Raw genomic sequence first — 17636 nt, 5'->3', positions numbered from 1 at the left:
TATGTTTTATACATTTGTTAAATTCCTCCTGCAGCTATCTTAATTTTTTAGAACTCCCCTCTGGCTCAGAGGTATTTTCTTTTTAATGAAGTTGTACATAGCAGTTTCATATTATGCCTACAAAAAAATCACGTTGGAAATGACAGATAGCTTGATTTAGCTATTTTAAAGACTGTTCTAGGTAGCCTGTTCTGGTGTAGATTCAATGAAGTTACTGAGATGCATTTTGCTGTATCGTGCAGTTACCAAATCAGAAGCTAGAGTATAAACAATATGACCCTTTCCATACTGCTTAGCTATGCAGCTAAGTCTAGGGAAGGCAGTAAATATTGATTATAGGTTAAATGCAATTAAAATAATGGAACTGTAGCTGGCAAGCCCTGCCAAAGTGTTCTTGGCATATGGAGCATTTACCACATAAGGAATGACTGTCAGTTTTAATGAGCAAACATATTTTCCAGGAATAAGCATTTAATATTAATTCAGCCTGATTTTACAGAACACATCTGTTATTAAATTTCTGGATTAATGCTTTAAATGTAGAATGGCCACAAGGAATATGGTGGACCTAGTTTGAGGCTAAACTAATTTACAACCTTAAAAGGACCAATGTAGCCCAACAATCTGTGCCAAGTCTGATCTGTGAAAACAGACAAGCAAGAGAAAGCATAATATTTCCCTGCTTGTGTCTTTAACTCAGCCTTTCTCAACATTTTGACCTTGGAGGAACCCTTGAAATATTTCTCAGGCTTCGGGGAACCCCTGCACATTCAGGCTCAAATATAGGCCAGAAGTTACCAAATTATTATATATGTTTCATGTGCAGGCCTGTTTGTTTGTTTGTTTATTATTCAAATTTTGCTACCGCCCATCTCCCCCAAACGAGAGGAATATATATGCTTTAACAGTGTTCTTTAACTGAAAATAAAGAATGAAAGTTACCTCTTTAATGTGAAGTTGCCCGAATTTGAAATAATTATTAAAATAAATCGTGATCTGCCAGGGAACTCCTAGTGAATTCTTGTGGAACCCTAGGGTGCCACAGAACCCTGGCTGAGAAACCCTGCTTTAACTAGTTACTTAGCCTGGCTTTTTGGATGGATCTCAAAGCAATTCCCTTCAATCAAAACTTCTTATGGTAGGAAGCTGGGGTATAAGCAGCTGGATCCAGGAGGAGAGAATGCATCTTTGAGAAGAAAGCAACGTTGCCTACATTGAAAGATGTGGCACTGCACCCCCACTTGGAGAAGCTCTTCCTGGACCTGATCACATTTGACAACTTTCACCCTGACTCTTCCCTCCCCTTCTTAAGGAGTTGTTGAGAAGATGGTGGGGAACCAGCTACAGCGGGTCTTAAAGGACATTAATTTTCTGGATCCTTCCCAGTCAGGATTCAGGCCTACACATTTCTGGCTGATTTGAGTGAGGGCATCTATCTTGGATATTTAATGTCTGGTTTTGTTGTTATATATGTTTTTACCTTGATTTCTTGCTATATGCCATCAAAGTCCTTTGGGACTGAGGTAGCAGCAGGTTGTAAGTATTGTAAATAAATAAAGTGGGGATGGGGCAGTGTGGTTTTGAGCTGGTTCACCTCCTTCCTCCAGGGCCGGTCCCAGTCGGTAGTGGTGGTGGGGAGAGATCCAGCCCTCGACCCCTCCATTGTGGGGTGCTGCAGGGTTTGGTTCTCTCTCCTCTCCTATTCAACATCTATTGGGTGGGATCATCCGCCACCATGGGATGAGGTATCATCAGTATGCTGATGATACTCAACTGTATATCTCCATCCCAGGTGAAGTAAGTGATGCTGTGACTGCCCTCTCCAGGTGCCTGGAGGCTGTGGGAGCCTGGATGGGGAACAACAGGCTTCAGCTGAACCCTGGTAAGACGGAGTGGCTGTGGGTTAAGAGCTCTTCCGTATCTGGGACTTTGTCATCTTTGGTTCTGGATGGGGTTGCACTGCCCCAGACAGACCCGGTGCGTAACTTGGGGGTCCTCTTGGACTCATGGCTCCTGCTTGAAGAGCAGGTGGCAGCCATGGCCAGGAGGGCCTTTGCACAGCTTTGTGTTGTGCGCTAGTTATGCCCCTTCCTGCATTGGGAGGCCCTTTGAATGGTCACTCATGCCCTTGTTATCTCCCATATTGTCCTGATTACCAGGAAACACACTGAGGCGAGGACTTGGTCTCTAATATTTATTAGTAGTACTTAACAAGAATCCTAACAAACTGAGAAAGCGTGGGAAAACCCAGCCATATAAACCCCAAAGGTTAAGGCGGTCCCGATCTGTGTCTCTTTGAATGGCTGAACAGTTCCTCAGTGCTACGCATGCGCTTGACAGTCTGGGTGAGAGCCCCCTGCTCGCCATCCTTACTCATGACACATATTGACTACTGCAATGCGCTCTACATTGTGGCGTCCCTAGAAGGGTGCATATAACACCTTTGCTACGCAAGCTGCACTGGGTACCGGTTTGCTTCCAGGTCCAATTCAAGGTGTTGGTTACCACCTTTAAAGCCCTACATGGCATGGGGCCAGGTTACCTGAGGGACCGCCTCTTCCCCATTACATCTACTCACCCCACCCAATCTGGCAGAGACGGCATGCTGAGGACCCCGTTGGTAAGAGAATTCCATCTGGCGGGGTCCAGGAGGCGGGCCTTCTCTGCAGTAGTGCCCGCCCTTTGGAACATCTTGCCCCCAGAGGTGAGGCTAGCCCCATCACTCCTGGCCTTTCGGAAAAACTTGAAGACCTGGCTCTGCCAGCTGGCCTGGGGCGGGGAGGAGAGGAGTCATGCCTGGGGTTGGCGAGTGCCTTGAAGTACCCCTTCCACGTGAATACTGAATGAGATATAGCCATCTGGACTTTATTTTTATTTATACTATTAATAATATGTAATTTTATAATCTATTTTATATATTTATTGTTTTATTGAGGATTTTGTTGTAAACCACCCAGAGTCCCTCCAGTGGGAGGAGAAGGGCGGTGACGAATTTGATAGAGAAATAAATAAATAAATAAATAAATAAAGTAAAATGTAAAGACAACCCCACTCATATTTCTTTTCTACCAGTTGTTGTCACAGTTTCATCAGGATTCATTACATTTTTAAAATATTTACTTACTCTTACTTACTTGCTTTCCATTGTGTTCTACTTTTGCCCAACTGGGAGAGTTTCTATTAGCTATTGTGATAATGAACGTCTTGATGAGTTATATGTGATGTATCAGGTTCACCTTATAAAGTTGTATTCTTACAAAGCTGAAAAAATTTACCATGTCTAATTCAAACTTGGCTCTGATTTGTATTTTAACAATATACGTCTTGGATTGAGCAATATCAGAAAAGTATTTTCTGGACCATTAAAAAAATTATGGAATGCAGCTTTTCATTTCTATATTTTTCTGTGGGAATGTTTGGGTAAAGAGGGGGAATCAGTGAGGGAGGGAGACATTACATACAGAGAAAGGCATACCACACTTTCAGACCTTTTAAAGTGAATGTCATCAATGGGTTAATGTGGCTTCTCAGTCCCAATGAGCTGCAGACTTATCACAATTCCAGAATAAAATAAAACAAAAATCTGATCCTTCCTGCTAGCAGGATGGCATCATGAAGCCTGATTCAGCTACATAATCATATGCAATACACAATTATGAACAAACTTGGTTCAGAGATGCCAAGTGAGAAAGGCTGATTCATCCTTACTATTTCCCATCAATGGAATAGAAAAAGCCAATTGTCTGAGTAATGATCTGGAAAGAATAAATACTTCTTTTCCCCAAACAAAATGGTGACAGAACTGAACATTTCAGAATCTTTGGAGAATTTTGAAACTAGGTCTGAGTCAAAAAGTCTGACAAGATAAATATTTATATTAAGGGGGGGAAGATATTAAGAGGAGGCAAATTTGATTGAATGATTGATTGATTGATTGATTATGTGCCATCAAGTCAGTGTCAACTCTTAGTGACTACATAGATAGATGTGTTGGTATTAATGAATTCTCTGTGAAGATCTGCCCCTAACCTGATCTTTCAAGTTGTCCGATGGGAGGGCAAATTGGAGGGTTCTAACTTTTCATTCTATTTTGAGGTACTGCCCCTATCAAATGCTAAGAAAGTGATATGGGAGTTTGTCCTTATGGCTGCTGGACGTAGTGACATATTATTAAATAATATCAGCTGAGAACACTTGGCCAGGGGAAATAGTGACCATGCCTTTCCAGGAAGAAGACCACTCCACAGACAATAAGACCTCATCCATTCACCACAAACTTCAGAAATTATTTTAACAACCTTTACAGACATGATCATTTAGCTAAACCCTGCAATAATATAATATTGGAAATTATTCCTAGAAAAAAAACATGATTCTATTAAAATAAATTACAAAGTGTACATTCATATGTGAGTGGAAGTTAAGAACAATTCTCAGTCTTTGCTTGTGTTCCCACTTGCACCTAACAGTCAGACTTCCCAACCAGGACTCTGAAGTAAATCACAGATCTCTTTACAGTTTGCCTACTTGTCAACTTGACTTGGTTGAACCCTCTCAGACACAATTTAACTAGATCACAGTCTTTACTACAAATGAGAATAAAACTGTACGCAACAACTGATTGCCCACCACTAGTACAAAGATATTGAAGCCTTTTATATTCTCAGGATTTAAATGTGAGACTTCTTCTTCCCATCCTTCCAAATTAATGGTTACTTGGAATGGAACTCAATGGCCTTAAAGTCAAACAATTGTATGTTTACACTAACCATAGCACAAAATATCTTGGCAGCATCTTTCTTCTGTGTTATTTCCTTGGCTTTCATCTCATTTCTCTCTCACCTCCTGTCCTCAAGTGAGACAGGCTTAAGTTGGCATCAGATGTGTTGGTATTAATGAATATTTCCTTCCATATTTTGACACCAGCCAAAGGCAACCTCCAGATGTGTTAAAACATTTTAGGCTTTGTCACCCATTGCCTCAGAGGGAAGTCAGATGGGAACAGAGGCAATAGAAGCAGGATAGGGATTGGCAATTGGGCATGCAGATCTTATGTCCATATAGTTTTCTGCTTACTTATGGATAGCTTTTTAATTTGGAAGTGCGAAAGGCCAATATTGTTGATTTGTACTTAAGTGGATTATGTTCATGCATGTACCAGACCGTATTATCCTTTTTTTTTGGCAAATGCATAAGAAGGGAAGGAGTATTTGTGGCATCCAATAGTGTCTGTACTTGAACTTCCATCAGGCTCAGCAATGCTGACTGGAATTGCAGTCCAAAATTTGGAGAAACTCAGATTCCATACATCTGTCAAACACAGGGTCTTTGTTTCAAATACATGCATTTTTAAATGCTCACAAATTCTTATCAAAGAAGCAAGGTCTAAGGAATGTTTCCAGAACCTACGGAAAGTGGTCCTGGATCAGCCCATTTAATCCAGCATTCTCTGGCAATCAGTTGCATCCAAGAAGCTTATAAGCATGGAAAGGAAGGTGATAGACCTTTTGTACTATTGTTCCCTAGCAGTTGGTAGTTGAGATTTGCTTCTTATAATTCTGGAGGTAGTAAACAGTAAGGCTCTGCAGCAATCTTGACTTGATGGCCCAAAAGTGAGTGTGTGTAAAGATGCTCATGTAGTATTTGCTGACCTTCTTAAGAAGCTGAATCTTTTTCTGGACTTACATGGCTATTGCCATACAAGCCCAGGAAAAGATGCATTTGATTTAAGGAGGTGTTGACAGGTGTGACATGCCTGCCCATACATATTATATATTATTTTTTTCCCTTTGAATCCAGATCATTACACAGCCTTTGTAAATAGCCATCCATCTGTGTGGTTCAATTCACTACGAAATTGTCCAGTCCCTGTTAAAGTTGTCTAAATTGGTAGCTGTCACCACTAATGCCACCACTAATGGCAGCAATTTCCACAATTTAACTATGTTGTGTAAAAAGGTATGTCCTTTAAGTGGCCCTGAATTGTCTTGGTATTAGGTTTAATAGATGGCCACAAGTTCTACCATTGTGAGAAATAGAGAACACTCTATGTACTTTTTCTATGCCATGTGTAATCCAGAAAGTAGCAGAAGAGTTAGAAAATCAATAAATCTGGTGTAAATTGATAGAGGGCTGCTGTGAGAAGCAAGGAAGCTAATTCAGGTTCTAAGGAACCATTGCACAGGTCTGTAACTGGAAGGAGTGAGAAAACAAAGGGAACAAGATCCCCAGATGCTAAGGCAAAGAGAAGGAAATAAAAATTAATAGATTGTGGAAAGAAATAAGGAGGTTGCTGACAGCATGAAACCCGCAAGGAAAGCAAAACTGGGGATATCTGGAAAGGAAGGTGAGGTTGTCCCAAAGAGTAGAGAAAGGACAGGTTAACACAGAGTTTGGAAAAAAATTGGACCAGATTGTGCCCGAGCGGCCTCTGGAATCCAGGATCCTGGAACTTCCTCGGTATACTGAGGACCTAAGGGAAATGAAGTAAAAGAAGAGAAGGGAGAGATCCAGCCAGTAGCCCCTCCTTTGTGGGGTGCTTTGGGGTGTGGTACTCTCTCCCCTCCAGTTTAACATGTACATGAAGCCACTGGGTAAGGCCCTCCAATGGTTTGGGGTGAAGCATCATCAGTTGGCTGATGATACTCAGCTTTATATCTCTACCCCAGGCTGCCTGAGTGATGCTGTGGAGGTTCTGTCTCAGTGCCTGGGGGCTGTGGGGGTCTGGATGTGGTGCAACAGACTTCAGCTCCACCCAAGCAAGACTGAGTGGCTCTGGAGTTTGGACCTCCTGGACCTTCCATCTTTGGTTCTGGATGGAGTGGCACTGCCCCAGACAGACAGACCCAGTGCACAATCTGAGGGCCCTCCTGTGCTCACAGCTCCTGTTCAAAGAGCCGGTGGCAGCCATGGCACAGTTGTGCCTGTTCCTGCTCACTGTCATTCATGCTCTTGTGACCTCCAGGCTGGACTATCGTAATGCGCTTTACAGGGGCTGCCCTTGAAGAGTATTCAGAAGCTTCAACTGGTGCAAAATGCAGTGGTGCAGGTAGTTACTGATGCCAGTTACTTGGCACTATTGCTCCTCAGGCTGCATTGGTTTCCAATGTGCTTCCAGATGCAACTCAAGGTGCTGCTTGTGACCTTTAAAGCCCTTCATGGCTTAGGACGTGGTTACTTATGGGACCATCTCTCCCCAATTGTTTATACCCATCTTATCTGATCTGTCCTGTCAGGAAAGGCATGCTCTGAGTACCATCAACTAGAGAGTGCCAGCTGGCGGGGCCCAGAAGGAGAGCCTTTTCTGCTGTGGCACCCACCCTTTGGAAATAATTCCCCTTGAGATTAGATGGGCCCTGTCCCAGTTGGCCTTTTGTAAGACCTTGGAAACTTGGCTTTGTGCTTGAGCCTGGGGCCCTGGGCATGGGTTAGCTACCATCTCCTGGTTGTGTGGATGATAGATTAGATCATGGCCAGCTGCTATGTGTTTTTATTTTTGTTTTATATTATGTATTTTGTGTTTTTATTTGTTTTACTGTATTGTAAGCTGCCTAGAGTCATGTAATAGTAAGATGGGCGGCTATATAAATTGACTCACTGAATGGATGGATAAATAAATAAAAGCTTGGCAAGTCCCCCCAGAAAGGAGCACCCAATGTGCATTGTCTGGGTGATGACTGTGACCAAGAGGAAGACTCAGTGCAGAAGGAACAGTAAGGAGGAAGTCCAAGAAAGAAGCAGCCAAGATGGGAGTGAGACAGTCTGCTATGTGATGTTTGCAGTAGCAGGTGTGGTTATAAGCAGGTTTGCCAAGGGAGGGGGAAGAATTGAATATGTATTGTGCCTTTGAAATGTACTGCCTCTTTAAGAAGGCTGTTCAAACTGTTGGGTGAGAGAGGGAGAGACAGCTGTCTATGGCCAAGCCTCCCAGGATGGAGGAATCAATTGTCACTGAGTTCAGGAACAACTGCTGATGAAATATAGCCTTGTATCTGCATTCTGTGTGGTTATTAGTTTCTGAACAAAAATGATTAAGCAAAACTGTTCTTGTATATTATCTACTAGGAATACCTATTTTTCTTACTGGATTTTTGGAGGGAGGAGGGAACTCAGCTGTGCTAGGGAAGGTTTGGCAGATTTCAAAAAGGGAATTGAACAGAAGCCAAAGGCATCCTGCTGAGAAAACCTCCAGGGAATCGGCTTCTCAACTCAGGATCAAGTGGTCCTGTTTCAGGCCAAGCTCACAGAGACACACTCCAAAAATACAGGGAAATGAGGTCTTGCGTGAGAGCCAGGCATGAAGCAGGTGTCACAGAGTTCTATTCAGCTTTGAACTTAGTGTAGGTCCAGGAAAACAAGCAAGACCCAGGAATCAAAGCTTTTGTCAGCCAGTCCAGGTTGTAATGCTGAGAATCAAGGAGATAGCAGGATGCAGGGAAGCAGATCTGACACTGGAGATTTGTTTCCAACAAAGGCCAGTCTCTGGCAGGTGTTCTTAAATAGGCCAGCTGCAGTCATGCAACCCAGTTAAAGGCACGAATATCTTTGCTTCCTGAAGAGCTGAGTAGATCACCTTTGCTTGGCTCCCCAAAGCTGCTGATGCATCACGGGGGTGGGTGTCCTGCCAGATCTGGCCCCTTTTCACCTGACTCCATCCTCCCTTGCTCCTGCTGATTAGTTGCTTTGTCAGCCTTTATCTGCTGGCTCCTGAGGCTGGCAGCTTGGTGGGTCAGTCCCCTCAGCCTTGACTCCAAGGCGCCAGAGGAGAGCATAACTGCTACTGTGTTAAAAGAGGAGCTATAGATCATATACATCATTGTTTACTCATATAGATCCTTCCTTTCTGACTGGGATTTATTGTAGTCTGTTGTAATCCCAACATATAAAAAGAGAGATAGGAAGGACCAGGCAAATTCTGCCTCATCAGCATGCTAAGGGTAATTAGCCAGCATTAGGCTGATCATCTTCTCGGAAAAATGGTTGCTTGACCAGTGCAGGGTAATGAGCCTTTGGTTAATTGCTACACGTGGCATGAAGGTTTTCAGCCCATACCTTGGGGCTGCTGAAGAGTGGAGTTCACCAGAGGTTTAAGAAGAGGGAGCAATAAAGCTTGCTACCTGAATAAGCTTCTTCCAGTTGTCTAGTTGTCCAGTTTCTACTTTTTAGTAAAGCTTTACATATTCTTTTTATCTGGAGGACAATTCCTCATTAAAAAAAACCTTAGATGCTATAGTCTTTTCTTAGAGTTAATCTAACTCACTTTTTTCAGGGGTGCACTTTTCCAGCTCTACAATATTCTTCTTCAGGTACAGTGATCAGAACTGCATGTAGTATTCCAGTTGTGGTTCACCATACAGTTATATGAGGGCATTATTATATTGGCAGACTTATTTTCAGTTCTCTTCCTAATGATTCCAAACATAGAATTTGCCTTTTTACAGCAGTCATACTGACATTTTCATTGAGCTGTCTATCATGGAAAGATGGATAGATGGAACATGAATGTTTATGTGCTTTCAGGATAAAGTATGGAACGATACTAATATTAGGAATGTTTCTAACATAAGCTCTGCATCCATAATATTATAAATAGCATGGGATGTTGGGTCACCCATAGCTACTCTTTCTAGCAATGTTTGATGCATCTGAGCTTCAAGTACAAACTGGCAGGATGCATACTTTCCAGAATTGTCGTGCTGATTGGGAATTCTGGGGGTTTAGGTCCCCAAACACTGACATATCAGCAGGTTGTACAATATCTCAGACTAATGTAGAAATCAGTCATTAATTACCTAGTAGGTAAGTAAGTAAGTAAATGGTTTATTTCTTCCTTCATGGTTTGAACATTTTCTTGCCCAATTCTAAGTTGTTTTTTTAAAAATGTTTTAAAATACACCATTTAAAGGATGTGAAAATTATGTGTTTGGAGGATATATTGATCGACTGATGATGTGCCATGAAATCAAATTCAGCTCTTAAAAATTACATAGAACTTCCTCTTCTTCTCTTTTCTTCCATCTTGTCCAACATTTTTGGACTTCTTCAGGGGGATGGGTCTTTAAATGATGTGTCCAAAGTATGATAATGAGCCTGGTTGTTTGTACCATGGATGAGAACTCTGCATTTATTTGTTCTATGATCAGTTTGTTTTCTTGGCTATCCATGGTATTCTCCAATACCAAAGTTGAAAAGCATGAATACTCTTTCTATTCTACTTCTTCAAAGTCCAACTTTTGCTTCCATAGAGTGTCACAGGGAAAATAATTGCCTGCATGATTTTGTTCTTTGTAGGTATGAACTTATCATTGCTTCTGAATATCTTTTCCAAGGCCTTGGAGATTACACATTGGCAATGAAACACACATTTTCATGTTTTTTAAAATGTAGATTAATAGACAAATGGGATGGTATGAATTTATGGATGAACATACGTGAAAGTTATTTGAACAGAAACAGATTCATACCTCACTAAACTTTCAGTTGGATAGACTGGACCATCTCTAAATTTAATTAAGTCTTGACATAAACATTACATGGTACAATGCATTGCATGCTTGAAATTAAAAGCCAGTAAATAAACTTCTTAATGAAGACAAATGAATTATTGTTTTCATTTCAGTTGAGTGGAGAAAAGTTTCCTATAAAATGTTTCCATTCAGATTCTAACAGAGTTCTTGAATTTCTGATGTGCTTGAATTGCATCTCTGAATGATAAATATTAATGGGGCAAATTCATCCTTGGTGTACTCCAGAAACCATATGAGATTACGTCATATTATGCAAGGCACATGTTTAGGCACCTCATATTTTATTAAATATCCTCAAACCTACTGAGACTAATCTATCTTATTGTGTTATGATGGAAAGCAAAAGGCATCTAGCAGCAAACTTTGCTATAACAAACACTTCTAGCATTATTAATAAAATATTGCTCAGCTGTTTTTATCCACCCTACTGTTAAGGCTTTCTTCAACTATAATTCCATATGACATAGAAGGAAAAAAATTGAATTATTAAATGCCTTATGAGCATTACAAGTGACAGGAGGAAGACTGAAGATGGAGCAACACATAGAAAATGAGGAAGCTGATAACTCACTTGTGAATATATCCAGGAACCATACTGTCACAATTTAATAATAGATGTGTCTAATTATAATGTAGAATCACAGTTGGTTCCATGTGCCCACCCCTCAGTAATGTTCATTGGCAATCTAATATTTGTAAGAAACCATCAAGCTACAGAAACAAGGTATAAAAGAGGATGGCTCTTCATTCAGGCTGAAGGGGCATTTTTAAAATATCTGATTAAAAGAAACTTGCCTCATTCACATCCAGCTTATCATTAAATGACAATTCACGTAAAAATATCTGCAAGCAGCAGCTCAGACCTTCTCATTCACTTCAGTAGCTGGGACATATCTACAAATAAAGAGGTGTAGTTCAGTGGTAGAGCACTTGATGCATTTGGAGGAGCCCATTTTCAAGAGGGAAAAGACTTGTTTGAAACTGGAGTGTAGCTAATGATCAGCCCAAGTCATAGTATGGCAGCTTCTTCTATTACAGTGAAATACATATTCACTCACTTCCTTTGAAAACTATGTATTTTTCAATCTGTTCAGTTGTGTCCAATTCCTGGAGACTGCCCAGACTAGTACCTGCAGTTTTCTTGGCAAGGTTTTTTCAAAATGGTTTGCCATTGCCTCCTTCCTAGGGCTGAGAGAGAGTGACTGGCCCAAGGTCACCCAGCTGACTTTGTGCCTCAGGCAGGACTAGAACTCACTGTCTCCCAGTTTCTAGCCTGATGCCTTTAACCAATACACCAAACTGGCTGTCTTGAAAAATATATGACATCTTTTTTTAAAATATCAGAACAGCTCTGCTGTTAAAAGATGATATCATCCAACATATTATATCACACAGGCTAACCAGGGTATCCGGGAAGTTCACAAAAACCAGGAGAGTAAAAATCCTCTTCTACCATTGCTCCTTCAAACTGGTATTAAAGACAGAAGACAAGCTACCTTTGATGCTGGAAGTAGTATTCTACTAACCCTAGATTATCATACAGATGTTTGTTTGATTGCATGGACACTAGACAGAATTGTATTCCATTATAATTTTTTTTAAGAACATGTATGTGTGTAACCCACACACTTCAGTTGCAACTGACATTTGTGACTCAAAGGCTTTCAGATGGTATACTTTTTTAGAATTACTATCTTAAAGCCTTTTTATCAAGAAAAAAAGTTTTAGCAGTCCAATAGAGTTATAGAGAGAGAATATGAGATGTGTAAGACTGGGATAAGACAGCCAGTTTGATGTAGTGGTTAAGGCACCAGTCTAGAAACCAGAAGATCATGAGTGCTAGTTCCACCTTAGGCATGAAGCCAAGTGGGTGACTTTGGGCCAGTCCCTCTTTCTCAGCCCTAGGAAGGAGGCAATGGCAAACTACTTCTGAATTCATGCCAAGAAAACTGCAGGGACTTGTCCAGGCAGTTGCCAAGATCCACACTGACTCAAAGGCGTGCGTGCACACACCACATGCCCACACAAACACCAGGATACAGAACATAGGGCTTTTTCAGATGGGGGGGGATAGTCCTGATAATGGAGTAAGATGAACTCCACTGATAATATAAGCTGTACTTCAATCCTTAACATCAAGTCTTCTTTGTGTCAGACTCAACTCCTGGCACATCCATGTAGTTTTCTTGAGAACAATTTGGAAGTGGCTTGCCACTGCCTTCTTCTGGCATTTTCCCCTAATTTCTAATTCAGCTGCACACTCTTTGCCATTTCCAAGGAGTGTCCCATCCAAGAATTAGCCAAGTCCAATCTTGTTTAGCTTGAAATCCACCTTGGTCAATTAGATGCTTACCCCTGCAACAATTCCTGAATTATCTTAAATTATTCTATTTAACAGGGAGGAAATTTCAAGCTGTAGCTGTCAGTGCAGAAGCAGCAGGCAATTACTGTCTTGTATATCTCTTGTCTCATTGGAGTAACTCAGCTCAGCTTCCTGGGAACCTGGCATTGGGACAGAGTGGCTGTTAACAGCAGTAGCTTGGATGACAATGGGAGTATGCCATCATGGTTGAGGCATCAGAGGAGTGGATCAGTGGCCTCTGTGTGTGTGTGTGTGTGTGACTTATGAAAGTGGTATTGTGCTGTCATGATGCAAACTCCATCCCTTTTGTATGTGCATCGTGATATTGTCTTCAGCAAAGGATCGTTACCTTGTCGTGGTGCTGGAGCTTGAGCACCTCAATGATGCCATCAGCTAAACCGTGAAGGGCCACCCAAGACGGGAAGGTCATGACAGAGAGGTCAGACTAAATGCGATCCCTGGGGAAGGTAATGGCAACCCACCTCAGTATTCTTGCTGTGAAAACTAAATGGATCAGTACAACCACAGATATGTCGGTATACCATCGGAAGATGAGACCCCCAGGTCGGAAGATGGTCAAAATGCTACTGGGGAGGAACAGAGGATGAGCTCAACTAGCCCCAGACGTGATGACGCAGCTAGCTCAAAGCCGAAAGGACGGCTAGCGGCCGATGGTGCTGGTGGTGAACGGCGAATCCGATGTTCTAAGGATCAACACACCATCGGAACCTGGAATGTAAGATCTATGAGCCAGGGCAAATTGGATGTGGTTATTGGTGAGATGTCAAGATTAAAGATAGACATTCTGGGCGTCAGTGAACTGAAATGGACTGGAATGGGCCACTTCACATCAAATGACCACCAGATCTACTACTGCGGACAAGAGGACCACAGAAGAAATGGAGTAGCCTTCATAATTAATAGTAAAGTGGCTAAAGCAGTGCTTGGATACAACCCAAAAAACGACAGAATGATCTCAATTCGAATTCAGGGCAAGCCATCTAACATCACAGTGATCCAAATATATGCCCCAACCACAAATGCTGAAGAAGCTGAAGTAGAGCAGTTCTATGAGGATCTGCAGCACCTACTGGACAACACGCCTAAAAGAGATGTTATTTTCATCACAGGAGACTGGAATGCTAAGGTGGGCAGTCAAATGACACCTCGAATTACAGGTAAGTATGGCCTGGGAGAACAAAACGAAGCAGGACACAGGCTGATAGAATTTTGCCAGGACAATTCACTCTGCATAACAAACACTCTCTTCCAGCAACCTAAGAGACGGCTTTATACATGGACTTCACCAGATGGACAACACCGAAATCAGATTGATTACATCCTTTGCAGCCAAAGGTGGCAGACATCTGTACAGTCGGTAAAAACAAGACCTGGAGCTGACTGTAGTTCAGATCACGAACTTCTTCTTGCACAATTTAGGATCAGACTAAAGAGATTAGGGAAGACCCACAGATCAGCTAGATATGAGCTCACTAATATTCCTAAGGAATATGCAGTGGAGGTGAAGAATCGATTTAAGGGACTGGACTTAGTAGATAGGGTCCCGGAAGAACTCTGGACAGAAGTTGGCAGCATTGTTCAGGAGGCGGCAACAAAATACATCCCAAAGAAAGAGAAAACCAAGAAGGCAAAATGGCTGTCTGCTGAGACACTAGAAGTAGCCCAAGAAAGAAGGAAAGCAAAAGGCAACAGTGATAGGGGGAGATATGCCCAATTAAATGCAAAATTCCAGAGGTTAGCCAGAAGAGATAAGGAATTATTTTTAAACAAGCAATGCGCGGAAGTGGAAGAAGACAATAGAATAGGAAGGACAAGAGACCTCTTCCAGAAAATTAGAAACATTGGAGGTAAATTCCAGGCAAAAATGGGTATGATCAAAAACAAAGATGGCAAGGACCTAACAGAAGAAGAAGAGATCAAGAAAAGGTGGCAAGAATATACAGAAGATCTGTATAGGAAGGATAACAATATCGGGGATAGCTTTGACGGTGTGGTCGGTGAGCTAGAGCCAGACATCCTGAAGAGTGAGATTGAGTGGGCCTTAAGAAGCATTGCTAATAACAAGGCAACAGGAGACGACGGCATCCCAGCTGAACTGTTCAAAATCTTGCAAGATGATGCTGTCAAGGTAATGCATGCTGTATGCCAGCAAATTTGGAAAACACAAGAATGGCCATCAGACTGGAAAAAATCAACTTATATCCCCATACCAAAAAAGGGAAACACTAAAGAATGTTCAAACTATCGAACAGTGGCACTCATTTCACATGCCAGTAAGGTAATGCTCAAGATCCTGCAAGGTAGACTTCAACAGTTCATGGAGCGAGAATTGCCAGATGTACAAGCTGGGTTTAGAAAAGGCAGAGGAACTAGAGACCAAATTGCCAATATCCGCTGGATAATGGAAAAAGCCAGGGAGTTTCAGAAAAACATCTATTTCTGTTTTATTGACTATTCTAAAGCCTTTGACTGTGTGGACCATAACAAATTGTGGCAAGTTCTTAGTGGTATGGGGATACCAAGTCATCTTGTATGCCTCCTGAAGAATCTGTATAACGACCAAGTAGCAACAGTAAGAACAGACCACGGAACAACAGACTGGTTTAAGATTGGGAAAGGAGTACGGCAGGGCTGTATACTCTCACCCTACCTATTCAACTTGTATGCAGAACACATCATGCGACAAGCTGGCCTTGAGGAATCCAAGGCTGGAGTTAAAATCTCTGGAAGAAACATTAACAATCTCAGATATGCAGATGATACCACTTTGATGGCTGAAAGTGAAGAGGAACTGAGGAGCCTTATGATGAAGGTGAAAGAAGAAAGTGCAAAAGCTGGTTTGCAGCTAAACCTCAAAAAAACCAAGATTATGGCAACCAGCTTGATTGATAACTGGCAAATAGAGGGAGAAAATGTAGAAGCAGTGAAAGACTTTGTATTCCTAGGTGCAAAGATTACTGCAGATGCTGACTGCAGTCAGGAAATCAGAAGACGCTTAATCCTTGGAAGAAAAGCAATGACAAATCTCGATAAAATAGTTAAGAGCAGAGACATCACACTGACAACAAAGGCCCGCATAGTTAAAGCAATGGTGTTCCCTGTAGTAACATATGGCTGCGAGAGCTGGACCATAAGGAAGGCTGAGCGAAGGAAGATCGATGCTTTTGAACTGTGGTGTTGGAGGAAAATTCTGAGAGTGCCTTGGACTGCAAGAAGATCAAACCAGTCCATCCTCCAGGAAATAAAGCCAGACTGCTCACTTGAGGGAATGATATTAAAGGCAAAACTGAAATACTTTGGCCACATAATGAGAAGACAGGACACCCTGGAGAAGATGCTGATGCTAGGGAGAGTGGAAGGCAAAAGGAAGAGGGGCCGACCAAGGGCAAGATGGATGGATGATATTCTAGAGGTGACGGACTCGTCCCTGGGGGAGCTGGGGGTGTTGACGACCGACAGGAAGCTCTGGCGTGGGCTGGTCCATGAAGTCACGAAGAGTCGGAAGCGACTAAACGAATAAACAACAACAACGTGATATTGTAAGCACATATGAAAGTGATGAAGCTTGTGTTGTGACAGTGTAATACTGTTTTTGTCATTTTGATGAAAGTCTTCAGTCCTACAGATGCCTCTGGACCCTGGTGAGCACAGAAACAGCATCAATTTAATTTTCTCTCTCTCTCTCTCTCTCTCTATGGGAAAGGGACATAGTTAAGGGCATGAAACTATGTCATTACAGGGCAGCAAGTGAACACTAATAACTCTTTGTGAATACCTATTGATAGAAAGACTAATGCCGATTGACTGTCAGTTTTCTGCAAGCTTTATAGATACATAAACATGTAAACATACCTGTGTTTATAGCATCTCAATGTCTGTAAATAATGGAAACAGCTTGAATCAATCCTGTGGCTATACTTAAAAGTGTAATCAGGAGAGTTGCGAGATAGAAAGGTTGAATGGATGGAAGGGTCTGTGTATTTTTCACTGGATTATCCCCAGTGCAATCAGATGGAATAATGGGCTTTTTTGATAAAGACTGGAATTACATTTTCACAATCTCCAATATATGATAATAGCTGTATTCATGCAGCATACTAGATTAAAGTATGGCTAGTTAGCTTGGAGCTCTGTCTATTGTGTGAATCTGGGCAATTGGGTTAATTCAGTGAACCCTGGTGCCTCCCTTCCTCCATTTACAGTTCTGGTAAAGTTTATAAAGAAGTTGCTTTCATTACAAAACATTACATGAATCAACATAAAGAACAAGCATTAAAGGACAAGGAAGGAGGAGAAATGATTCATCTACAGTATCATCTAAAATTAATAACTGATTCAAGAGTATTGTGATTTTTTTGTACTAGCAAATATTAAATTATATTCTGTTTAGTTAACAATTTTATACTAAGATTGGTATTCGACTTGATAGTCTGAGTCAGAGAGAAGGCACCATAAGAAGCACCTTTTACATCTGTAATTTGCTTGGAATATAATGAAATCAGGTGAAGCCTGTATACTTTAATGAGATTTGCTACTTGGCCTAATTAGTTGTAAGAGTCTGGACTTTGGTAAGCTTTCCATAATTCCATTTTAGCATTCACAAGAAACATGTACATGTCTGTTTTCACAACATTTCACAACTGCCTGTGTTTCTTTGTCCTCATTTGGAAGTAAAACAAACTTTCTCAATCTGGCAGCAAACATAAACTGTTTTACAGACAAAACAG

This window comes from Candoia aspera, chromosome 3 (assembly GCF_035149785.1).
Source record: "Candoia aspera isolate rCanAsp1 chromosome 3, rCanAsp1.hap2, whole genome shotgun sequence".
Lineage (NCBI taxonomy): Eukaryota > Metazoa > Chordata > Lepidosauria > Squamata > Boidae > Candoia > Candoia aspera.
This window is presented reverse-complemented; position numbering follows the sequence as displayed.